The 26,272-nt window shown below is 51.1% G+C and overlaps 1 protein-coding gene and 2 long non-coding RNA genes across 3 annotated transcripts in view; 2 read left to right on the top strand and 1 right to left on the bottom strand.

Moving 5' to 3' along the window:
* The first annotated feature begins 4,108 nt into the window (after window positions 1–4,108).
* LOC130542376 (uncharacterized) lies at window positions 4,109–8,934 on the top strand. Its single transcript, XR_008956916.1, has 2 exons — window positions 4,109–8,174; window positions 8,758–8,934. It is a non-coding gene; the product is annotated as an uncharacterized LOC130542376 (long non-coding RNA).
* A 466-nt stretch (window positions 8,935–9,400) lies between these two features.
* On the bottom strand, window positions 9,401–26,267 carry LOC125282682 (uncharacterized). Its single transcript, XR_007189812.2, has 3 exons — window positions 26,111–26,267; window positions 11,857–11,999; window positions 9,401–11,503 (listed from the first exon to the last, which is right to left on the bottom strand). It is a non-coding gene; the product is annotated as an uncharacterized LOC125282682 (long non-coding RNA).
* The window catches only part of SPIN1 (spindlin 1), a 77,001-nt gene continuing 76,424 nt past the window's right edge, over window positions 25,696–26,272 (top strand). The window contains exon 1 of the mRNA XM_057305665.1: window positions 25,696–25,806. The gene's annotated coding sequence lies outside the window, so the exon portion shown is untranslated. The remainder of the gene's footprint in view (window positions 25,807–26,272) is intronic.

Consider the following 26,272-nt stretch of genomic DNA (forward strand, 5'->3'; position numbering starts at 1 on the left):
GGTAACAAAGCCAAGCCCCCCCCGTGTGGGTTCGTGTGCGTCAGCCCATTGGAAAGCCGGCCTCAGGGCATGAGTGCCCGTGGCAGGTGACAGATCTCCCCTGCTCCTCGAGGCGGAAGCTGGCGTTCCTCAGCCATCGGGAGAGGCATTAACCCCACGCCAAGAGCAACGTGTCCCTTTATTCCTGGCAGTCGACAGTATCACTTATTCCAGGGACACAGGAAACGAAAGAACTGAAGAAAGTGCTCAGCTATCGATGGCGCGTCCTGGAGGACGGAACAAGAGTTCAGCCGCCAGCCCTCCTCTTGCCTTTTCGCGATCAGAAACTTGGGCCTGGGAAGCTAATATTTATCACTAATTTAGCGACTCATCCAAGAATGTAAATCCTTGCTCAGCAGTGTGGAGAAGGAAAAATACTTTTCCTTTACCCCTGAGCCCCTGGCTGAGACCCTCCCCTGTAATATGACAGATAAGCAGGAGAGAAACAAGTGTATTCACATGCGAACCTCCCATACACACGGGACAGACCCAGCTCCCGATGGCCCAAGCCACCACCTCAAATACCATCAAGGCAGATGTTGGGCGGGGGGCCGGTTATGGGGGGAGCCCAGTGCAGCAAGGAAAACGGGGCTTGAAGTCAGTGCCATCCCCACTGATACGATTCTCCTGTGGTTTGGAGCCATCGTCTTCCAGGTGCAGAGAGGGAGACCGACAGTGGAGATTTCCTTCACAAATGTCCCTCACAAAGGGACTCCTACCCTCTTTTCAGAGCTACTCCTGCCTCTGCTGTTTCTCAAGATACCAAGTGGTATCTTTTGGGCTGGCATATTCTGCTATCCTTCAGAAAGCTCTAGTATCTAGAGGAAAAATGAATAATCCCGGTATTTTCCCCAAAGATCTACAAATTCACTGTCACCTCAAAAAGAAAATCTAGGGGCACCTGGCTGGCTGCCTTGGGGGAGCAATCTTGATCTTGGGTCATGAGTCTGGGCCCCACGTCAGGTGTGGAGATTACTTAAAATCTTTACAAAGAAAATCTAGGTGCTTGTGTGTGTTAAATAACAAATCCAACTGAAAGATCAAACTGGCTTTAATAAACAATCCGTGAATCAGGCAGCGAGTGGAGGGGAGCTTGGTGGGGCTGCGGAGAAGAAAAGGGTTTTACAGGCAGAGAGGGAGAGGAAAGGGGGAAATTATTATTAGCAAGGAATGCACTGTTCTAGGCCAGCTCCCCCCCCCCCCCCAGGGACTTCCCAGGAAGCTCAGGACAGGTTGCATCTGCCACCAGCTTAGATATTAAGTCTTGGGTTGCTGATGGGAGGCTCTTGACATAATGGACTCCATTCTGGGCCTGAGGTTTTCTTCTTAACAACTGTAGTTTGTTTTTTGGGTTTTTTTTTTTTTTTTTAACCAAGCTGGTATTTATAGTTCTGTTTCCCCATTGAACAAAGGCTGTGGTTTTAAGGCCACTGCAGCCTCCCCGCCCCCACCCCACACGCCACTATGTCCCCTTTTTCTTGACTTTCCTTGACAGCTGGGCCCTTGCCTCTAAGCTCCGGGCCAAGAAGAAATCACAGTCTAGAAAGATGATCGAAAATGTGAGTTCACAATTTTATACTTCTCTACTCTGGGTTTTACAGAGAACTTTTTATTTTATTTTTTTAAGATTTTATTTATTTATTTGACAGAGAGAGTCACAGTGAGACAGGGAACACAAGCAGGGGGAGTGGGAGAGGAGAGCAGGGAGCCCGATGTGGGGCTCAATCCCAGGACCCTGGGACGCCCCGAGCCAAAGGCAGACGCTTAACGACTGAGCCACCCAGGTGCCCCTACGGAGAACTTTTTAAACCATAATGTATGCTGTGTCCGTGTCACCAGCTAGACCCCAGGACTGACTTCTGCGAATCACCTGCTTGTACCCCACCCCCATCTTCGTCCCACACTTTCCTGAAGCTCTTGGTCCCACTTACCTCTCACGTCAGGGAAAGGACCGCCAGGCACAGCAGCCTGCGTGGAAACAGAAACCACCCCTCAGGCAGTAACGCCTGCTCCTGGGGAAGAGCTCTGGCGCCCAGACCACTCAGACCCCTTAGAGCGTAATCCCCACCCCGCCTGTGCAGGTGGAGCACGCAGCGACCCACGGGGTGACGACAGTTACCGCTACCTCGTTATGACACTAGAATCCTCGCCCCAGGAGGAGCTCGAGCCTCATTTACACGTGCAGGTGCACACGTGACCTGCGGCCCGCCTCTGCTCAGGATGACAACGCTTCCCTGTCTGAACGCTCATTCGAATCCTAAATAAAAGGAACCCATCCAGCCTTGCTCAGGCGTGGCAGCTTGGGCCGCTCTTGCCTGTGATCCCCTTATTTGCAGTAAATAGTGTTCTTTGTGCGACAGCTCACTTGGTGTGGTTTCCATCTGTCACTCAGCAAGGAGCGGACTCGCGTGGTGTCCGTGACACTGGATTGTAGTAACATGCGGATTCCCTTTTCCTAAAAATCGTAGTTGACATCCAGGAGCGTTTAGCTGTAGACATCACATGTTCCCTCCACAGTGGTCCTCGAGCCTAACTTGGTGCTTCCTTCAGAAGTGAGGCCAACAGTGTAGCGAGACCAGCAGCTCTCGCGGGGAGAGGTGCATCAGCACAGTGAGCAGCGGCCACGAACCTTTCGGGAAGAATGACCCGCGGCACCTTCGTATTTTCTGGGTGTGTCCAGGGTATCTGTCCCTGCATGGCTGGCATGCTGTCTCTGCACGTGCGGGGTGAAAACCAAGTTCAGTATCTGCTTCAGCAGTGCTAACATAGCCTATCTGACTAACTGGCGTGTTTCCTTAACGGTGTGATGTTTCTGATGGTGACGTGTACAAGTGATAGCTGACACGGGAACAAGGGCAGAAAGAAATTATTCAATTTCCTTACTCCCTACAGTCCACTGACAAGTCCTTGAAACAGGCAGAGTGACATTCCTCCAGGGACTCAAGGCCTCCATATTGACACTTTGCTAAAGGGCAACAGGCAATCCTGGCCTGACCCCCTCCCCAGGGTCCTGTAAGTCTACTTTAACCTATAAAAATTCTTTTAGAAATTTCCTTTATCTCTACCCCTCCCCCCCCCGCAACATACATTTTGGCAATCATCCCCCAGGCATATGGCCCACCGATCTACATCCATCTGAAGGGCCTCATAACTAAGGTTTTATTAGACGGTAATAATTGACCTTTTTCCAACAATAGCTCAAGGTCCTGGAAATCTTGCTTCCAAATTCCTTAGAGACTTACAAGATCCCTAACCCCCTCCCAACTTGAAAGTATATAATGGGCCGGTGCAGCTCCTTCTGCCCCCGGGGTCCTGTCCCTGTGCTTTAATAAAATCACCTTTTTGCACCAAAGACGTCTCAAGAATTCTCTTTTGACCATTTGCTCCGAACCCCAACATTTCTACATCAATAGTGACGTATTCCTACCCGATTTGTTTGTTCATGAATCAACCTGGTTCTTATTTCCTTGTTTCTTTGCAGAAAATGTTGTTAAACAAAATAAGTAAATGAAGGGGGCGCAGATGAGCACCCCAGGTATTAACCAGGAAAGCAGGCCGCGGTGGAGGGAGGCCCATGTGCGAGCTCTAGGGACGTGCCCCCAACACCAGAGGCCGATGGATGGCAGGGCAAGGCCATTCAGGTCTGAGGAAGAAGCAAACCCTTCCTCACTGACCATGGCGGCTGCCTCCTGCGGGCCGCGTGGCCTGCACCTTGGTCTCCGGTGCTCAGGGAGCAAAAAGGAAGCAATCCGGGGGTGAAGCCCCCTCTTCCCACCAAACACAGAACCCCCCTGCTCCCCAGTGTCACGCTGGCTACAGTCTGGTCGTCGTAGGAATAAAACAAGAAGAAACAAGCTAACGGAAACCTGGCACTTGCTCAAACGGCGAGGAGAGAGGTCGGGGCCAGCTGCAAGGGCACTGGGGTGTGTGGCGACGCAGGGTGGGGCGGGAGGATGGAGAGGCCCCCGGGGGTGCCGTGCAGGTGGTGGGGCTGCGGCTAAGCCGGCCGGGCTGCGGGCCCGCGGGCGCTCATACCTCAGGGGGAGAGGCCGCACCGACTCAGCAGGATTCTCGGCGGGCGAAGGCTGTTCTCAGGGCCGAGGCCGGGAGTCCGCCTGGAGTTCGGGCGAGAAGGGCCCCTGCGAAGCAGCAGGTGTGACGGGGCAGCTGGCGCGTGCCTGTGCACGTGCGCCCGTGTGTGCGTGCGCCGTGCGTGCGTGCGTGCGTGCGTGCGAGAGGCAGGCACGGCCTATCTTTAGAGGGCGCGGCCCTCCGCCTCTGGCCGGGGTCACTCCTCTGCGTCCGGGATGTGAAACAGAGAAGACTCGCCCGGCGGGTGTTTGGAAGCGCGGCCTAACCTGCTCCAGGGACAAACCCGCCTGAGACACGCACGAGGCGAGACAGGGGTGGGGGGCGGCGGGCCGCACACGCTTCGCTCGTTCCCACCGCGGGAGGCCGCGCAGGGTCCTGTGGGGCGTGCACGCTGAGCCCCTAGGGCGGCCCTCGCCCCTCGCCCTCCAGCACGGCCTGAGCACTTGCTCTGAGCCGCCCGGGGTCCCGCGGGACGGGGCAGGGCTGCGGGAAAGCAGACCGGGCAGGGGGGGAAGGGCACCTCGGACAAGCCCCCGCCCCCCCCCCGCGCTGACTTCCCTGCTTCCTTTGGGTCGCAGGGTAAGTCCGCCCGCCGCTGGGGTTAACCCGTGCCTGCCCGCGCCCGGCCGGGCGCAGGAGTTGGGGTCGGCGTGTGCACGGGCACAGGGCGGCCCCGCGAGCTTCCGGCGCCTCCTCTCGGCTGCTGCTCTCCGGCAGTCACCCCGGAGGAGGGGGCCAGCCCCGCGGGAGGAAGGCGTTAGCTCTCGCCGGTTCCGCCGGGCTCGCTCACTGCGCGGCGCGCCACACGTGCACAGGAGCCGGACCAGCAGGAGACAAGGGCACAGGTATCCGGCGTGCGGCTCGCAGACGCCGACACTGCAACGGGGGGCCGGCGGGGCGTCCTAACACGCACCGGTCCACCTGCGGGGAGGGCCTGGGGCTCAGGAACAGCTGTCCGCGCTTCCGTGCGGCTGTGGGAGCGGCTTTGTCATGCAGACTTTCCTCCTGCCGTCTCCGGAGACACCTTCACAAGTGCAGATTGGCCTCCTGCTTTCAGGCAGCTGCGGGGGGAGGGGGCCGAGAGCCTTGTTTGGCATCCGCTGTGTCTCAGTTGTCTTTAGCTCAAAATAGTCCTTATGCCGAAGTGGCCTCCTTGAGGGCGGTGTGCTGATTCCCTACAGCCCTTCATAATCCCAAATTTTGCATGGTGGCCAAGTACACGGCAGCACAGTCAGACAGTCGTGGTAAGAGGGATCTGTGTGGCACCGGGTCGGCTGAGTTTCAGATGCCGCTGTCTGTCGCTCCTGGCTGAGGAGCTGCGCTCCGGAAATCCGGAAATCTCTGCATTCACTCATTACTCAACAGAGCCGCTCACTGTGCGTGCCCCGAAGGCCCGTGTAAAAATAAACTGTTAGCAGGTGTGAAATCCTTAGCACATCACCGCACACGGTAAGCGCTCCATAAATGCTGGCGTCTATTAACTACAAGAAGACTTCAGCAATAATCTGCAGCCACAGGAACCCTGTGAATTTGGGGTGAGTGTCTGCCTTTAATGGATTATATGTGGGTGAGGAGACTCCAATCCCGCTAACAGAAGCCACACACTTCCGTTGGTCCCAGACAGAAAGCTGCGGGTGAGGAAAACATCGCACAAACAGAAGTGAGAAGGAAGGGTGAGGACAGAGAAAAGAACTTCAAAGAAATGAGTAAAATTAAAAGTAAAGTTTGCTTCATTTGCAAAGTTGCTGATCAGGGTTAGCATGAGAGCTAGCATGAGAGACATTTTGGAAGAAGCTAGTGTTTCAGAGAATGGAGTGTTTCTCCGCTCTAAGAGGACCATCCAGTGGGAGGCTGCATGGGGCAGTTTGTGGAAATCTACGTACCTAATTCGTAATTTTGTTGTCAATCTACAACTGCTCTGAAACAAACCAAGTCAGCTTTTATAGATGTACTGAGGGCGTAGAAGGAGACACTTTACAGTAGAGAGATCGGCTCATAGTTCTAATGAAATTGCTTCTTTGCAACGAAACATTCCATCAAACAGCACTTTTACAAATCCCGGTGTTGGTGCCAACAAGATGTGCGCGGGTCAGAAACATCTTCCTTGGAAAGGCCGTACGTTACGGTGTCTGTGTGGGAAGAGGGGTCTCTTGAACCTATGATAATCATTTCATAAAATATGTGAATCAGGCCATCACGCTGCATGCCTTAAATGTGAACAGTGAGGTACGTCAATGATTTCTCAATAAAACTGGAAAAATAAAATAACAGGATGATCCGTAACTAGCACAAAGGAGGCTCGACCGGCACTGATGCTTTTGTATGCAGCTCCCCTGACAAAACAGGATGCAGACGGGCAGAAGGCAGTGTTTCGAGAAAACTTTAACAAGAAGAAAGACAAAGATGTCGTGAACCACGTGCAGAACGGCCCTCTGAGTGTCGTGTGCCTGACACCTGCGAGGCCACCGTCACTCTTGGTCACCCTCTGGAGGCGCTGGTTTCATCGTCCTTGGCGGGTCTGGGTGTCGGGCCAGGCAGGGAGCACGTGGGCACCCACTGTAAGGACACATGACTCTGGTCACTGACGATCCAGATGCAGGGAGAGGAGGCGGAGAAGACAAGCACATTGAAAACCCTCCCTGGGGTTTCCCGCTCCCGTGGGTAGATTGTTCCAGATTTCTCTGCGGTGGAGAGCAGACTCGCTGTTACAGAATGTATGAATGAGGTAAGTGGCACCACTTAGCTTGTGTGAAGAGACATTTCTTAAGGATGGGACCACCTTCCACGGCGGCACTATGAGCTTCTTTCTTATCAGTCCTTCCATTAGACTCGAGAACACGATATTTGCTCCCGTGAAAAGGCCAAGTGCCTGACCACTGCTGCTGACGGTCACCTGTCCCCAGAGGACGATGCAAGCCTCTTGCTCAGAGTGCTCCACAGCAGCCAAGAAAGCCCTTTAGAGTCCGGCGAGCCATGGGAAACAGCCCCATCTACCAGTCCAACCGCGGCCACGCTGACAACGCTCTGGGTGATGCAGACGCATTCAGCATTTGGAGCCCAACAGCCGGGAGCCTGCGGTCCTTTTCCACAAGCTCTCACCCAACACAAGGCCAGCCGGGCGGGGCGCTGGTTGCTGGGAGCACAGCCCTGGACCACCTGCTATCCCTTGCCACCGGCCCTATGGTGCCAAACCTCAGGGCAGAGACCGAGCTCGTCCCTCTGGGACAGGATGCTGTCCTGCCAGCAGGGTGGTGCAGCTGCGGTGTGGGAGAATGTCAGTGCAGCCCCTCGTCCTGGCGAAGCAGCGGGTGAGGCTGTATGTCGGCAGATGCAGGAGGGACAGGCCGTACCAGCCAGGGCCCCAGCTCCACCACACGGGGCACCCAGGCTGGCAGGGGGGCCAACACAGACTGAACAGAAGAGGCTTCGTGGTCCTGAGAAATTCGGGAAGAGACATCCTCCTTCCCCTTTTCTTTCAGAATGTCTCTGTCTATTCTTTTTAAATGTATGAAAGTCTTGGGAGGGGGTGGGCCCGACTGGTCACCTGACTCCAGATGGCAAATCTCCCCAAAGCGCAGCCTGTCTGCAGTTTCCTTCTGTCTCTGCAGCACCCTTAGTGGGTGCCTGATGGTCCTCACGTCCGGGGTTAATGCTCATCTGATAACAACGTTGTTTCCTTTCTCTTCTATCCTTACGGAGCGATTTTCTGGGACGCGAGAGGATTTTGTTTGCAACTGTATCTCCCCACCCCTGGCCCCAGACAACCCCCAGCGCACCTGCCCCAGAGCACCTGCCCAGGGTGCACACTCTGCGTCCTCCCTGAGGCACCAGGGGTGCTCCAGCGGGAGCCCAGGCCCTTCACCCACAATCGGAATTTCTGGGCTAGGGCTGGGAAATCAACATGTTTTGTTTTGTTCTTAACTTCCCAGGAGATTCCTGCAGAGATTCCACTCTGGGAGACAAACAAACTCTAGCAGGAATTGGAGACTGCAGCAGAGCCGTAAAGGAGCCGGGTCTCTAGACTGCCTTCTATTTGGGGAATAGTAAGTTGCCATGAATTTAATTTCACTTAAGTTAGCTCACCATGAAAAACCCAAGAAAGCTGTCCTAAGGAAGCGCAAGGAATCGGGGTCCCTGGCTGGGTCTGAAAAGTAAGCTGACAAAGACAGGTGACACCGATGGGCAGAGAAAAGCAGACAAATGGATTTACTGTAAGTTTCACAGGCAGGGGAACCTGCGTAAGGAAATGAAGACCCAAGGGAACAGTTAAACATGAGTGTTTTCATGCGAGGTTTGCTGAAGAGTGGGCAGTCGTGGGCAACAGGGCAGGACAGGGATGTGAGATCACCTCTTGTGTGAGGGGCTTATGCCCAGGTTCAGGGGGAGGGGGCCAGAGAACTCTTCCAGCACCTGCCATTTCTCAAATCCCTTCAGCTTAAAATATTCACTATGATAAGGTGCCCCGAATCCCACAAGAAGGAATCATTAGTCTGAGCTTTATAAGGAAAACTCTTAACCGTGAGTCAGATTTTTTCCTAACATCTCATAGCTTAGAAAATCCAATCCAACCTTCTTAAGACCATGGCCCTGTTAAAGAAAAAATTATTCTGACACTTGTTGAAACAGGACAGTGGGGATCGGTGTGCAGACTGTCAGACGTGGACATCGAGTGCAGCAAAGATGCTGGAAATGTGTAGCCACCTGTCATGGTCATGTTGGGCTGGTTTAGCCAGAATCCCCTCCTGGTGGGTCGGTCTTGCTATATCCCAAATGTTCTTTAATACACTAGATTTTAAAACATTATGTAACTGTCGCTATGATTAGATTGTCAACTATCTGTGGAAGAGACCGAGCATGGTGCCTGGACCCCGAGTAGTTTCTCAAACGTAGTTAATCTTAACATGAAGACATACATTTCTTTCAAATAAAATAAAAGCCAAAAAAAAAAAAAAAAAAAAAAAGAAGAAGGAAAAGAAAATAAAAGAAAAAGGAAAGAAAAAGAAAAAAGAATGAAGTAAATTTAGACTATAGTTGGCAAAACTAAACTCGGGGACTCCCCACGGAGTCACCCCTCGGGTCCCAAGGTCTCTCGCCAGCCGGCCTTCTTCTCTGCACCTTTCAGAGTCTTGTCATGTCTGTTTCACGTACAACATCCAGTGATTTGTGTTGTACTTAGTGGGAGGGACGGGGAAACCACCATGACTCATCCATAGTGAAGTAGATCATTTGAATAGCTACGGATCTTCAAAAAAAAAAAAAAACGGAGGCCATAATTTAAAACTCTCAAAAAAGAAATATTTAGGGCCAGATGTTTCCATTGGAACCTTCTACCAAATGTTTAGAGAATTAACCCCAATTGTACACAATCTGTTCCAGAAAATAGCTGAGGTGGGAACACCTCCCAAATCATTTTATGAGGTTAGTATTACCTCGATACTATAACCAGACAAAGAAAATACAAACGAACAAATAAAAAACCACAGACTGATATCCCTCATGAGTAGAGGTGCAAAAATCCTTAGAATATTAGCAAATAGAATTCTACAAGGTATTTAAAATTGCACACCATGACCTGTAGAGTTGGTTCTAGGGACGCAAGACTGGTTCAATGTTTGAAAAGCAATCAGTGTAATCCATTAAACTAACATCATAAAGAGGAAAAAAATCACCCGATCATGTCAAGCAGAAAAAGCTTCTGACAGAATTCAAGGCCCGTTAATGATAACTCTGCTGGAGGGCGTGTGGAACGGAGCAAGCCATTTCTGCGGTTCCTCAGCGTGGTACACCCAGCGTTACTATGTGACCTGGCCGCTTCACTCCTAGGCACCAACTGGGAGAAACACACACGTGGGACGACACAGAAACTCGGACACAAGTGCTCATAGCAGCATTCTTTGTAACAGCCCCCCCAATAGAATAACCCAAATGTCCATCAACTGATGAATGAATAAACAGAATGTGATCTATACACTGAACTTATTGACGAGATGCTTCGAAAGATCTTACGTACATAAAAACACACCTGCTGTTGGAACGGGCTCTGTGGAATCTTCGACCGTACCTTATCCCTTTGTTTGCTTGACAGCAGAGGATGAGAAGCCAGGTAATTTTCAATTTTCTTTTCTTTTTTTTTTGTTTTATTTATTTATTTGGCAGGGAGAGAGAGAGCGCACATGCTCACACAAGCAGGGAGAGGGACAGGCAGAGGGAGAAGCAGACTCCCCGCTGAGCGGGGTGCCCAATGCAGGACTCGATCCCAGGACCCTGGGATCAGGACCTGAGCCGAAGGCAAATGCTTCACTGACTGAGCCACCCAGGCACCCCGATTTTCAATTTTCTACCACAAATGAACTGCCCCCTGGTTCAGTTAAAATGCTATATATGAGTGACTGACACATTTTCTGCACCCAAGTGGGAAGTGGGCTGTCTGGCTGCCCTCACCGTCTGCCATGACGAAATGCAGCAACACCTGCAGCCCAGTGCTGGGCTCACTCTAGGATAGGGGTGCCTGGCTGGCTCAGTCAGTGGGACAGCGACTCTTGATCTCCATGTTGTGAGTTTGAGCCCCATGTTGGGTTTAGAGATTACTTAAAAATCTTAAAAAATAAAAAGCTTTACTAGTAAGAATAGTTTTACATGAAAACCAAAGTAAGACCAACAAAGAGGAGGATCTTTTGCCAAATGGGGTAAAATGAGTATGGGATCAAAAATCCTATGGTAATGAGGATTTTGCAGTAATTGTTCTAGGCTAAAGGCAAGCTAAACAGCACAGCATGTGTTCATGCCATGGCTACGGCTGTTATTTAACTCAAATGCCACTGGCTTTTATTTAAACTAGAGTGTGGATTTTATTGCTCTTAAGTTTGTTTCCTGGAGCAGCACACAGCATGTGTATGAAGCACCAGGAGAGAAGTTTAAAAGGAAACACGTGCCTCAGTAGGGTGAGTGGGTCCCCCAGGAGCCCCACACTCACTCAGCATGACGGTCCTGGGGGACCTGCCACGGATAGGCCACAAAGGGAGTGTTCTCCTTCTAGTCAGAGTGTGGTAATGGGCACAGAATCTACCCCCTGCCTCACCCAACCAAAAACATACCCAATAGTGGGCACAGAATCTACCCCCTGCCTCACCCAACCAAAAACATACCCAATAGAGGAAAGCATCTGAGCAGCCAGTGGGCAGCAGGCAGGCAAGACAGCGGCCCCTGGATTACTGCCTGGAGAGCTTGCTGGCTGCGGCTGGAGGCTCCGCTGAGGGTGGGGTGGCCAGAGAGGGCCGGGCTTCACAGCAGAGCGGGCCTCTGAGGACAGATCACAGATGGCTCCAGGAATCTGTCTGCAGAGACCTGACTAGGTTCTGCAAAGTGTGAGTGCCTGCGGGGACGAAGGCCAGAGAGAGATCAGCCTGGTGGCGCAATCCCCAGGCTCGCACAGGCCAGGGCTAATTCACGGTCCACCGGCCAGGCTGGAAAGACTCCCAAGAAACCATTTGTTGAGAAAGGTACTCAGAAGGGTATTTGGTCTTGGTGAGAGGGACTGGCTCCCACCAGAGTAAACAAGTCTCAGAGGACTCAAACCCTTTCCACCACCTTCAGGGTGCACCCCAGAAAAAGCTAAGAATATTTAAAGGGATACTCAAAAATCCCGCACCCAAGGACATAGTTACCACATCTGTCAAGCAATAAAATATTACCAAATATGCAAAGAAGCCGGAAATGATAACTCACCATTAGTAGAAAGATCGATCAGTAGAGACAGATGCAGAAGGACCCCAACGCGAGGACCAGTGGACACGGACTTTGCAGCAGCTCTGATAAATCTACTCCAGGTGTGCAGGAAGAACCGCGAAATGCATGGGTACGAACGAGACCTAGAACAAGGGGCCCAAACAGAAAGACCTTCACGAAATAAAAACACAACATCTAGCGTGAAAATGACCGGATGATTCATGGCACCTTAGACGACGTGGAAGAAGAGCGACGGCCGAGCAAAACCGTCCACGATGCGACCCCACCAGTGAGCTGCGGGCCCTGAAAGCGGCCCAGTAATTTTGTGATGTGAGCCCAGAAGTATGGGGGGAGGGGACTGGACGAACCCTATAAACCCAGGGCTCAAACACGCAAGAACAAAAAACAGAACTCAGCGACCCCCCGCAGAAGGAACATGGAGAAAGTGACTCCAAGCCATGTTATAATAACGTTGCTTTTAAAGAGAACGATGAGGGAAAATCTCCCACTGAGAGAACATTGCCACATTGGGGGCAGACAGGCCAACATGGCAGGGCGGCCGGGGTGGGTGGGTCCTGGGACCCTGGGCCTGGAGGGCCTGCCTGTCCTCCTATGTCCTCTGGGGCCCAGCTCACAGAGGCTCCTGTGAGGGGCAAGGATGCTGCTGACTCTGGGCCTCCGAGGGGCATCAGAACCCCTGTGGCCCCTCCTGGGCTCCCTCCACGAGCCCCTCCCAGACTGGGGAGGTGCGCTCGCTCGGAAGGGGTGGGGGAGGCTCCAGGCCCGGTCGGTGAAATACTCTGCCAGCGGGCGGGAACACAGGACAATAGACATTTGTTAGATTTTAATATTGTGTGAACGGGCGTCCTGGGATAAAAGTGAGTGTCCCAAAGGCGGTTGATGTGAGAGCTTCTGTTCGTCCTGATAGCGGCAGGGGAGGTGGCCTCTTAGGGGAAGGAAGGATGACTGGGCCCTTGGAAGAAAAGATGGGACATGTAATACCGTTAGAAACAAAACGACCGCGGCCTGGATGGTGTCCCCAAACCACAGCTTAACACCCAAACAACGGCAGTTTCCACCTCCCCTAGAAATGCAGTCTGACCGGCCAGTCTGGAACCTTCTTTGGGGCAGCAGTGAGGAGATCTGCCAGCGGGGCCCTCGCCACCCCCAAGGGAAGGTGAGGGGCTCTGCCCTGTAAGACCCCTGCCCTTCCCCCTCAGGGAAGGTGACCTTGCCTGGAACAGCCGTTTCTGCTTTTGCTAATTGTCCTGCCCCCTTCTGCCTATAAAATGCTTGCATTCCTAGAGCTCCTGCAGAGTCCCATTTACCTGCTGGGTGGTCTGCTGCCCTGTTAATGAGCCGAAGGAGAAAGCCAAGAAGACCTGCAGATTTACTGGGCTGCATTTTTGTTCTTTAACAACAGTTTGGGACAACGTCTGTCTGGGTGTGGTGGTGGCTTCTAGTCTCTTCTTCTCTGATAAGAGCCAGTCTTCCCTGGTGCGTGGAACCCTCAGGATGGACCACAGCTGAGCTGCTCTGAGACCCTGTCTTCAGCAGATGAGGGGACTTCAGAGAACCTCTCCTGGCATTTGCTCTTTTCAAGAGCCTTGACTCAAAATAATATGCTAAAGAGGCTTATTTCTGGGTGGCGTGTCTGGAACTCCTTCAGGAAACCTTAGAATATGTGCGTGCAGAGTGGGGGCCTCAGGAGGTACAGAATCCAAGAAATGTCACTGAAATATCTTACAGCCACAAAAGGCAAACATGAAAATGCAAAGAGGTCAGCTACTGTCTTACAGGGGAGCCCGCAGCGCATCATCGATAATGTGTAACTTGAGTTCTGGGGACATAGGCCCTCTGGCCCAGAAACGTGTCGCTCATGCTGAGAAGGGTCACATCGGTTTTCTGGAGCTAAGCTAGTGGCACTGCTTGGGAAGGGCGTCCTCACCCCACTCCTGTCTCTGTTGCGTGAATGTGCTTGAATCCAGGAAGATTTAAACCGTGTGGACCCGAGGACACAAAGTGAACACGCAGTGTTCATATTCTTGTGCATTCTTGGTATTTTCAGTATTTCTAAAGTAAGGATTTGGGGCACAACAGTCTCGTGATTTCGATTTAGAGTATGTAAATAACTGAATGGACTTTTTTTTTAATTTGAAAAGGAAATCTTTCTCTTCATAAACATTATCAGACCATCTGGAAGAGCCTACAATGTATGAATTTGTGAAGGTTGGTGACCACTTGGGAAAACTTTGTTCACTCATTACTCAACGAAAGCTCTGACACAGGAAATCTAACATTTTGCGAAATGCTTGAGGGTTGTATCAAAGCCCCTCCTTAGAATTGATGCAAACATGTATTAGATACATAAATAGAGTAGTAAGAATTGTAAGTTTAACTTGAAGAACTAGGTTTTTGCATTTTTTAAATTCATAAATTTATATTCATCCCTTCGGTAAAGTAAATATTGATTTAAAAAACAAAGCTTGCCCCACCAAGTGGCTTGAGTGTGTGCGGGGAGCCCCTCTCGAAGGTGTCCAACACTGTGCTTTGGAAAGAAGTAACTTCTCCCATGACGGAGGAATGCGGGAAGTCAGCAGGAGCCGTCCCCGCGCGGTGCAGGAGAGCCGACTGTATACAGCTGTCTGGCATTCCTTCTACCTCGCTCAGCAAGTGTGGATCCCTTTTCCAGTAAGAAAGCGTTTTGAAAAATGAATGTCTCATTTCTCCTTTCTTATCACGGAAGACCTAGACTCGGAAGTCCCACTGCATCTGCAATCCTCAGGGAGGGGTTGGGAGCCGGCCCCCTCCCCCAGGGTCCTGCTCACTGCCTGCACACAGGAGGTGACCAGGGCAGCGAAGGAGCAGTTTGCCTTTTGCTGCTCCAAGAAGAGGGACCAGCTGACATTTGTCCTTGAGAACCAGACATCTCTCCTAGGCAGATTTTTTTTTTTTTAAAGTAATCTCTACACCCAACGTGGGGCTTGAACTCACCACCTGCAGACCAAGAGTCCCACCCTCCACTGACGGGGTCAGCCTGGGCCAATTGAAAGCTCTTCCTCTTCCTGGTAAATAACAAAACTCAACGGAGCAAATCCAAAGCTCTAACTGGCTTTATTAAGTGAATCCTGGAGGGGCAACCCCCCACTAGTGAGCGGAGAGACGGAGTGAGAGCTGGGTGGTGTGGAAGGTGGTTGTAGACAGAGCTTGGGGGCCGAGAAAGTTAGCAGCAGAAGAAAGGGATTGCTCCACAGGAGGCTGGGGGACAGCTCAGGGTCTGGCTATACAGATGACCTCCCCTTCTCTCGGGGGTGAGGAGGACCAGACTCCGAGGTGCTGCAGGAGCAAACATTTCCTCGGTGCCTGGCGAAGCCACATTTCCAGGGGAGGTGGAAACCGCAGTCAGATGGGAAGGAGGTCTGGGCTTGGGGATTCGGTGTGAGCGATAAGCGACACCACTGCGGCCTGCTACCCCGGTGTTACCATCAGCATGGCGCCACTGCACGCTCGCTACTTGGACTAACCATGCTGAGCTTACCGATGTCTAAGGCAGCGGGAAAAGCTGTACTTCGCCAGTCTTTCACATATTTTTAAAGATTTTATTCACTTATTTGAGAGAGAGCGAGAAAGAACAGCAGGAGGAAGGGGCAGAGGGAGAAGACGACTCACCACTGAGCAGGGAGCCTGACTCAGGGCTTGATCCCAGGACGTTGGGATCATGACCTGAGCTGAAGGCGGACGCTTCACAGACTGAGCCCCCCAGGCGCCCCCAGTCTTTCGCGCGCTAATACACAGCAGTATATAGGGACGTTCGCGCGAAGCATATTCGGATGTGGGGATGCATGGGGCTTTTAGCTGCCCGATCAAACATGTTTGAAATTCATCTGTTTAGAGCATACGGATGCCCCTGACTCAACGGAGGGGCATCAGAAGAATGGGAACAAAATTCTTGCCTTTTGATGGGCAAAGTAGGCTTCCGAGGTTTCAGGGTAGAGGTTGTACTTTGGGACAGAAACGGGAAGCCTCTGAGCTGGGTTTGAGATTCAAACACTGGTGCCTAAGGACACTTGGATTTGGGGATGTGGGGAGAGCAAATGAGGTCAACCCTGCCCTGCCCTTCTGCAATCAAGATGCTCTCCTCCTCCCAGGACCAGAAGTCTGGTGATGCCAGGAGAGGGTCTGAGCGTCAGGGCTTGGCACAGATCGTGGGCTCAGGAGCCCTCTGGCCCCAAGCTGTCTAGGCCGGGTCCCTGGAGTCTTGGCAGAGTGCCCCGTCCATGTTGGTCTTGTCCTGGCCACAGGCTGCACGGCGGGGGTGACCCTGGACGTCTGTTGTTCGCTGGAATGTGGGTGCTCACCACCGCGTGTGCCCGGACTTTGCTCAGCCTGAGTCACCCTCACAGCAGGAAGAGGTGTGGCGAGGCCCAGCGTCACCCTCCGTGGGGCACTAACCTCACACACCCAAACTGAAGTTGGTGAATGGCCTTGAAGGCACATTGTGAGAATAACTTGTCACCCAGGGTCATTGTTTGCAAGCACTGGGGCCTCACAGATTTAATCTCTCCCATTGTATGCTAATTATTCCCGTCTTTTTTCAAATCAAAGAAATGAACTTTAAAGCCTTTGTGCTCTGGAGGCTAATAGGGCCAGGGGAAGAGGGTGCTGAACAAGGACGGACAGACAGACAGACAGACAGACACACACACACGCACGCACGCATACGCGTGCGCTCACCTGTGGCCCTTGGGAAAGCGAGTTTTGGATTTCTTGTGAAGTCCTCTCTGAATGATACAGACGGATATTTAAATGTGATAGAGGATGAATGTAAGTGGTTTTGGGTATTCGACATGGAGAAATGTTTAAAGACAAAGTCGAAATTAATCTTTTCTAGTGTTTAAGGTTATATTGTATCATTCCAAGTCTCTAAAGAACCCAAAAAAGAAGTTTCTGAACGTGAGAGGAAAAAATGCATTATCTCATTGTAGGGAAGGTCTTTCCAAACATGGTAAAAAATGAAGGGGCAACGTAACAGCACCAAATTCACTCGTATAAAACTTAAACCTTTGCAGGAAAAAAAAAATACCAAAAACAAAATAAGAAGCCAACCGAAAAATCGGGTAAAAATTTTGCCAGCATGTGATAAAAGACTAATATTCTTCAACGTGTAAAGAGTTCCTATAAAGAAAGGAGAAAAATAAAACAAAACTCCAAGTGAATGAAAGAGTAGACCAAGGCCATGGACAATTCACAAGTCAGCTGTCCAATGGTGTGTTTTCTGTTTTATTCTTTTATTTAGCAGCTTGTTCTGAGAGAGAATTCACACAGCAGACAGCCCCCCCCATTTAAAGTGTCCAACTCAGTGGCATTCAGTACATTCACGTAGCTGTGTACCCATCATCACAACCATCCTGGGACCTCCCTGCACCAGCCCCGGGCAACCGCTAACCTGCTTTCTGCTTCCATGGGTTTGCCTATTCTGGGCATTCATATAAATGGAATCACACCCTCTGTGGCCTTTCTGAGAGTTGATGACATTGAATGTCTTTTCGGGGGCTTATTGGCCATTTGCTTATCGTTTGGAGAGAACTATCTGTTCGGATCCACGGTCCATTCTTAATTGAGTTGTTTGTTGTTTTACTATCGTAAATTCTTTGTGTGTTCTATACACAAGTCCTTTTTCAAATATGTTATTTTCAGATATTTTCTCCCATTTTGTGGGTTTTCTTTATACATTTTTAAAAGGTTTTATTTATTTGAGAGAGAGAGAGAGAATGCACGAGATGGGGGAGGGGCAGAGGCAGAACCAGACTCCCCACCTGTCAGGGAGCCCGACGCAGGCTCGATCCCAGGACTCTGGGGTTGTGACCTGAGCTAAAGGCAGATGCTTAACCATCTGAGCCACCCAGGCGCCCCCTTTACATATTTCTGATGGTGTTCTTTGGAGCTCAAGTCTTAATTTTGGTGATTAGTAGTTTACCTATTTTTCCTTTTACTGCTTGTGCTTTTGGTGTTGTATTTAAGAAACCACTGCTCTAATCCAAGGCCACAGAGATTTACACCTGTATTTTCTTCTAAGCACTCTATAGTTCTTACATTTCAGTCTTTGACACATTTTGAGTTAATACTTAACACACAGTGTGAAGTGGGGTAGAGCCCATCAAAAAATGGGCAGAAGATATGAACAGACACTTTTCCAATGAAGACATACAAATGGCTAACAGACACATGAAAAAATGTTCAAAATCATTAGCCATCAAGGAAATTCAAATCAAAACCACACTGAGATACCACCTTACGCCAGTTAGAATGGCAAAAATAGACAAGGCAAGAAACAACAATTGTTGGAGAGGATGTGGAGAAAGGGGATCCCTCCTACATTGTTGGTGGGAATGCAAGTTGGTACAGCCACTCTGGAAAACAGTGTGGAGGTCCCTTAAAAAGTTAAAAATTGAGCTACCCTATGATCCAGCCATTGCACTACTGGGTGTTTACCCCAAAGATACAGACGTAGTGAAGAGAAGGGCCATATGCACCCCAATGTTCATAGCAGCAATGTCCACAATAGCTAAATCATGGAAGGAGCCGAGATGCCCTTCAACAGATGACTGGATTAAGAAGCTGTGGTCCATATATACAATGGAATATTACTCAGCTATCAGAAAGAACAAATTCTCAACATTTGCTGCAACATGGACAGCACTGGAGGAGATAATGCTAAGTGAAATAAGTCAAGCAGAGAAAGACAATTTTCATATGATTTCTCTCGTCTAAGAGAACTCTCGTCTAAGAACTAGGATGATCGGTAGGGGAAGAAAGGGATAAAGAAAGGAGGGGTAATCAGTAGGGGGAATGAAGCATGAGAGACTATGGACTCTGAGAAACAAACTGAGGGCTTCGGAGGGGAGGGGGGGTGGGGGAATGGGATAGGCTGGTGGTGGGTATTAAGGAGGGCACGTATTGCATGGTGCACTGGGTGTTATACGCAACTAATGAATCATCGAACTTTACATCGGAAACCGGGGATGTACTGTATGGTGACTAACATAATATAATAAAAAAACAAAACAAAACAAAAAACCACACAGTGTGAAGTGGGGGTAGAGCGGGTCCAACCTCATTTTACATAAGAACATACACTTGTCCCAGCACCACTTATTGAAAAAACTGGCACCCCATTACGTTGTCTTGGTACTCCTGTTGAAAATCAATTGATTGTAAATATGTGGGTTATTTCTGGGCTGTTTTATTCCATCTGTCTATGTATCTGTTCCTATGGCAGTCCCACGATGTCTTTGTTACTGCAGCTTTGTAGGAAGTTAAACCATCGAGAAGGGTGATTCCTCACACTTTATTCTTCTTTTTCAATATTGCTTTGGCTATCTTGGATCCCTTAAATTTGTACACGAATTTTAGGATCAGCTTGTCAATTGTTGCAAAAAAAAAAAAAAAGGCGGGAGGGGGGTTTTGCACTGACCCCATAGACCCATCTGGGGAGTACTGCCACCTATGAATATGAAGTCTTTCAGTCTGTGACTTCATTCTTTAATTTCAATACTGTTTGGCAGTTTTCAGGGTATGAACTTTGCACTTTTTATTAAATATACTCCTGTTTTATTCTTTTGAAATCTATTATAGAATGAATTTCTTTTCAATTAAAATCTATTTTCATTTTTTTAAGTGAAGTATAGTTGACACACAATGTTACATTAGTGTCCAGCATACAGCATGGTGACTGCACGTTACACGGTGCTCCCCACAAGTGTAGCTGCCCTCTGTCACCGTGCAACACTATCCCAGTACAGCCGACGGCACTCCCCACGCTGCGCCTCGTATCCCCGTGACTTAGTCATCTGTCACTGGAAGCCGGGACCTCCCACTCCCCTTCCCCTGCTTTGCCCATCCCCCACCCACCTCCCTTCCTGCGACTGTCAGTTTGTTCTGTCCTTAGGGGTCTGTTTCTGCTTTTTGTTTTCTAGATTCCACATATAAATGAAATCATATGGCATTTGTCTTTGACTTATTATAATACTCTCTAGGTCCACCCACGTTGTAGGAATGGTTTCCTTAATCTCACTTTTAGTTTGCTCATTGCTACTATACTGTAAAGCCACAATTGATTCCGGTATGTTGATCTTATATCCTGCAACCTTGCTGAATTGGTTTACGACTTCTAATAGCTTTTAGTGGATTTCCCAGGATCAAATGAGTTTTAAACATATGAAAAGAGACCAGTTTCTCTTATAATGAGAGAGATGCAAATGCAAACTATCATGGGATATGGTTCTCCTCACCTATTAATTGGCAGAGATCTAAAGTTCTGATATTGTATGGGTGCGGTATCTAGTAACACATATACCTCAGTCATCAACCCCACTTCTGGAGCATATCCTACAGCAGCTGTCTTCTAGTTCGCGTGCAGTATAACTGGGATGTATATATCATATTGAAGGAATATGACATATGCAGGCACGTCACTGTTTGATTCCATTTATATAAAGTTCAAACACAGGCAAAACTAATCTGAGAGAAATCAGCATAATTGCATTATGCTCATAACATTTAATCAAAACTCTCAGGATGTTTTTTTTAAATGATGAGGATTTCCTCCCTCTCAACCTGACCATAGCGCCATCCAATAAAACAGTAAATTCTCCCTACCATCAGGTGTCCAGTGTGCTTGCTGTTTGGAAGTTATATTATCCTTTCCATGAGCACTCCGTTCAGCCCAAAGCTGTCCCCCGACATTATTACCGTAGCCTTCTTCATGGTCTCCTGTAGTTCATGATTCTCTCTCTAAATTCTCCACTAGATAGCACCAGATTGATTCAGCAGCCACCCCAAAACCCAACTGAACATCATTAGCGGTCTGCTGGATGGTGAAACTCCCCTGTGCGTGCGTAGGTAGGGCTGTACAGAATTTATTTTGATCCTTGACATAACCTTGTAAGAGTAGGTAATGAGAATTTAAATTGCCCGATGTCCTGGCATTTGAGCCCCTTCACAAGCCCTACGTCCTAATAAATCCACATGATCCAGTATTCCCAGAACAAGTCGTACGTTCATCTATAATAAATAGCTGCTGAGTCCTTACTGTCCTTCAGGAGGTATACTGATAAGGACAACAGATCTTGTCTCTGACACCTGGACTTTACAACGGGGTGGGGAACAGGCAATACACACATGAACGAATCAACGCGGTAGGTGATTGCAAGGGAGAATCAGTGCTCCGAAGAGAAATCAACAAGGATGTACGTCACGGAGAACAGTCGACTTGTGCCGGTGGTCCTGAGAGGCTTCTGAGGAGACATCTGAGAGTGTTTATTTACCTGCTGTGTAGACAATGACCTGGAGGGGCACAGGGCTGAACCAGGGGAGGAAGCTGCATGGTTGACCAGATGGCTCAACTCTGCTCCTGCTGTTTCTCTTGGAGTCATTCTCTCTGCAAACATTTCCCTCGCTCCATGTGATGTTCCCTCCACGAAGTGTAAACGTTCTTGTGGCTGTTGACGTAGTGTCCCCTCCAGAGGCTAATGTGGTGCCTGGACTGTTTGACATTTGTTAAGCCAGGGGGTGGGAACGCTCTCCCGACTCACTTCTTCATTCGGCAGGGCCCTGACAGTTCAGTTGTTTGAGAGAAGCCTGGAAGGGGCAGGATGCTCTAATTTGTGATTTTGTTGAAGTTCCAGGAGCAAGTTATTAAGCCAAAAATGTTTGTGGAGAGAGTACCTTCTGAGAGACAGGATTCCGGGAGACAGGCTGGCTCCCTCCCACTTTATGAGGAAGAAGCTTCTGTGTGGGATCTACCTGGTCTGAGGCTTCCTGGAAAGCAAGGTGGCCAGGTCCCTCCATTCAGAGTGGAAAGGGAGGGGATTTACACCTTCCCAGCTGAGGTGGACCCTAGAGGGCCCTGGGTGTGGGGAGAGTGGTCAGCAGCGAGGGTCTAGGCCTGGGACTGTGTGGCCCTCCAGAGCCTGTATTAGCATCTCCGGTGAACCTGAGTTTTTTCCTGACCAATTACTTCCCCTAGAAGAATAACATCTGCACGGAAGTTGTGCAGCAAAGCTGGGAAGCCATTTGTAGACCACAAATGGTGTGCAGGCTCTTCAATGAACCCCTCTCCCATTCTGTCTAGTCCAGCCAATGGAGATACAGCAGAGAACAGAAAGAAAGGGTCTTACAAGAGATCGAGTGACAGGAGGGTGAGAGGAGGCTTGGAAAATCCATCCCCAGCCATTCCAGGCTCCAGGAGCCCTGAGTGTAAATATCTGGAGAAGTTCCAGGCAGAGCTAACCCTGCCCCTGCCGGAGCTCTCCTTACCCCTCCCCCTGTTAGCGCTGGTCACCTCTGCACTGGATGACAGCCCTAGACCTCACGCATCCTTCTGCAGAGTGTGTATCATGCTGGCTTTCGGTCAGAGATCTAGCCCCAGCGCCTTATCAGGACCAGCAGAGTCCAGATGCCTCTGTCCTGATAAGGCCACCGTCTTATCAGGACTCACATGCTAGGGCTGCCTAATTAGCATAGCCAGAAATCTGGAGCCACAGGAGGGAGTGGGTGGGCCAGTCTGAGCTCCAATCGTAGGACCAACATGTTAGACACAGAAGCCCCAGTGTTCCCGGTTTAACAGCCTTTGCCCCCACTGCAGGGGGGGGGGGTGCAGGAGGGGCGGGGCAGGGTGTAGCTGGCTGTTGGGCTGGAGGATGACCCAGGCAGCGAATAGGGAAAGAGCATACCTACCTACAAGAAGCTCGTCAAATTCATCCACCTAGAGGCTAAACTAACACAAAGACTTATCCCTGTGCATGGTGTATATGATGCATTTTGAATACTTTTGCTGTTGAACAACTGGATTATTTTATAATATAACTTGAAAAGGCTTCTGAAGTTTGGTTTCTAACTAACACAACAAGGCCAGTGGGGTAAGTATACCAATACACCAAGGTTTGCTGTGGGTCTAAGCTCACCCCGCTCCCACACCACAGATTTATACATCTCTAGGGCAGAAATGTCCTCTCCCCCAGTAGGAGCCCAGGGACCTTAGGGGCGCCTGGGTGGCTCAGTCGGTTACGTGTCTGGCTCTTGGTTTTGGCTCAGGTCATTATGAGCGTTGTGGGATCAAGCCCCATGTTGGGTCCTGCAATGGGTGTGGAGCCTGATTCTCTCTCTCCCTCTCCTTCTTCCCCTCCCCGTGCTTGCTCGATCTCTTTCTCAAGTAAATAAACAAAATCTTTAAACAAAAAGATAGAGAGAGGCATAGACCTAGTAGAGGTTGGAATTGCTAACATGACCATTTATATTTACCAGCAATAAAGTTCCTGCAGGAGGAAAAATATATGTAGGCTCATCACCAGAAGTCCAGTATGGTTGAGAAACTGTAAAAAAATCCAACTATATATTTAAGTTTCTGGAAATACCTGGCTAGCAAGTTGGAAGGCAGCAGGGACTGCTTACCGAGCGTCCCATCCTAGAGATTCATGACGTAACTGGAGTTCCACTTTTCCAACTTGTTATTTTGAAAAATTTCACTTTCCCAGAAATGTTGAATCAGACAATGAATGCACATATACCCATCACTTAAATGTACCAATTGTTACCATTTGTTACATTTCCTTTATCTCTAGATAAAATACATCTCTTTCTGAACCATTTGAAAATAAGTTGTAGCCACCTGGGCTCTTCACTTAAATTCAGGACACATCTCCTAAGAACAAGGGCAATGTGATAGACGTCATCACACTGAAACATTTAGTGATAATTCGGCAACAGTCTCTCTGAACTGTATCTCATATAAAAAATCCTCCAACTGTCCCCCAAATCTCTTTCACAGTGTGTTTCCTTTCGAGGGTCATGTGATGGATTTGGTTGTGGTCTCTTTGTCTGGCCTTGATTCCCTAGCTTTTCTGTGTGTGTGTGTGTGTGTGTGTGTGTGCGCGTGTGTGTGTGTGTTTTGATAGTTTTTGAAGAGTCCAGTGAAGCTGTTGTGCACGATGTCTCTCAATGCATTTGTCTGATTTTTTCCCCCTGTAATGAGATTTATTTTAAAACTTTTTGGCAGATTTATCTGGGTGATGTAAAAGCCCATTTTTTGACCTTCAGATTGCTAAGGAGCAAGGCTTCTGAGGCTAGGGCGGGTGAGATACCTCTAGCAGAAGGACTGGGGGTTGCCTACTTGGGAGCGTGGCTCTTTCCGACATAGGGTTGGCTCACCTCCCCAGTCTGTGCATTGTTGACAACTCCCAGTGATCGTCACTAGAGGCAAAATTTAAACCCGGGGTTCTCCAGGAGGGAGGAGATGGGAAAAGGGATTTGTCCTTGCCTGGAGACCATTTTGACTGTCATAATGTCGGGGAAGGTGTGTGCTACCGGCATCTAGTGAGTAGAGGCCAAGGATGCTGCCAAACGTCCCCCCTAAAAAAGAACTACTCAGCCTCAAATGGCAACAGTGGCAAGGTGGACACACGGAGGGGCCAGCACTGAAGGCTCCGACCAGCTGCCTCCTTGGCACCTGCCTGCTGCCCACCCCTCCTGGTTCCCGATCTGCTCCATACTGTCTGCGCCATAAACCTTAAACACAAGCGGAAGCAACAACTTTCCAGCGCTTCCTCACTGCTGACTACAGTGACACACTTCTAATGTCTGTGTCTAAATGGGCTCTCTAGTTGGCCTGTGAACTCCCGGTGCACGCCAAGTGTGTCACCTGAGATGAGCCTTAATTGCTTGAGCAGGCACATATCCGTCTTATTTGGGAGAAAAGTAAAAAGGTGCCAGTAAGATCCCGCGGAGCATTGCTAACTACCAGTAGAGCTGCAGGCCAGAGCCTAGAGCGCTCTCCAAAAGTCCTGTCATCTGACCTGACAACACTGGGTAAGCGCTTTACTACGACATGGCTGTGCCGCTGCACTCGAGGAACCCCGGCTGCTCGGTGACCTGCTGGAGGACACCGGGCTGGTGGGGGCGGGGAGAAGGGAAAGCTCCTGGCCCCGGGGGTGTGGGCGGTGCGCGCAGAGCTTCCAGGCTGGGGTGCGGGGGCTTGGGGTTCTGCCTTCAGGTCCTGCACTTAACTCAGCAGGAGTCAAACTGTTCTCACTTCCTTCCCCTCTCCCCTTCCTCCCGCAAAAAACCAATAAAACACTCAAGGGCCATCTTGGGTGAAACGAGTCAAACGAGTTCATGAGTGACCGTGGGAATGCCTGGCTCCCGATCTCGGAGGAGAGCTGGTCGACTTCTCTTGTGTGTGGTCGGGGCCAGGCTCTCAAAGTCACAGATGGGTGGGCGAGGCCCGGGTCCGCGCGGACAGGGGCGCGGGCCTGCAGAGATCCCCTCCTCCGCCCGGCAGGGCAGGTGGGTGGGCGAGGTCCGGGTTCGCGGGGACCCGGGCGCGGGGCGGCGGCGGCGCAGTGCGGCGGCGGGTCCGCGCGCGGGAAGCGGGCCAGCGCTAGAGACTGGCGCCCTGCCCGGCGCGTGGGGCGCGTCAAGACGGCCACGGCTCAGCCCGCGGACGCCCCTACCACTGTACCCGGCCTCATCGACCCCAGCGGCGCGCGCGCTGCAGGACGTCTTGCGGCTTAAATCCCAGAATGAAGACGGCCGGTCAATCCAGGACAGTCCTCCCACCAAGCGAAAACGAAACTTCCCAGGATGCTTGACTTCCGGCGCGAGCCGTGGCGGCCCTGGCTCCCGGGGCTCGGCGCCCCGAACACCGCCCCTTCCCGGCGCGCACCTGGGGTCCGGCCCCGCGCCCCGCCCAGCCGCCCCCGGCGCCAGCAGGTGAGACGCGCGCCAGGCTCCGCCCCTCGGCCCCGCCCCAGCCGCCCACGCCGCCACCTGGCCAGAGCGGCGCCAGGTCCGCCCCGCTCGGTTCCACGCCCAACCGCCAGGTGAGCGGCACCAGGCCCCAGCGCCCAGCAGGCCCAGCCCCGCTCCCTTCCTCCCCGCTCGCCCCGCTGCCAGGTGAGAACGGCACCAAGCCCGTCCTGCTCTGTTCACCGCCAGCCCCGCCGCCAGGTGAGCAGCTCCATGCCCCGCCCCGCCGCCAGGCCCTGTCCCGCGCCGTCCGCTCTCATCCTCCCGGCCGCCAGGTGAGTGGCGCCGTTCCTCGGTCCGCCGCCCACCAGGTCCCAGCCCCGCCGTCGACCCTGGTCCAGCTTCATCCCGCCCCTCCTCCCCGCCGCCAGGTGCTCAGCTCCAGGCCCCGCCCGCCGCCCGCCAGGCCCCACCCAGACGCCCGGCCCTGTCGTGCTCCGTTTAGTCCCACCTGCCTCGCCGAAGGGTGAGTCGCGCCAGGCCCAGTCCCGCCTCTAGCCAAGCCCGGCTCCCAGGCCTTCTCCCACCTCCTCGCCAGGCCCCGCCCCGCTTCCAGGTGAGCGCTGCCGGATCCAGTCCAGCCTCCAGGCCGCGCCCCGCTGCCCTCCAGGCC

The sequence above is a fragment of the Ursus arctos genome, unplaced genomic scaffold (assembly GCF_023065955.2).
Source record: "Ursus arctos isolate Adak ecotype North America unplaced genomic scaffold, UrsArc2.0 scaffold_33, whole genome shotgun sequence".
Classification (NCBI taxonomy): domain Eukaryota; kingdom Metazoa; phylum Chordata; class Mammalia; order Carnivora; family Ursidae; genus Ursus; species Ursus arctos.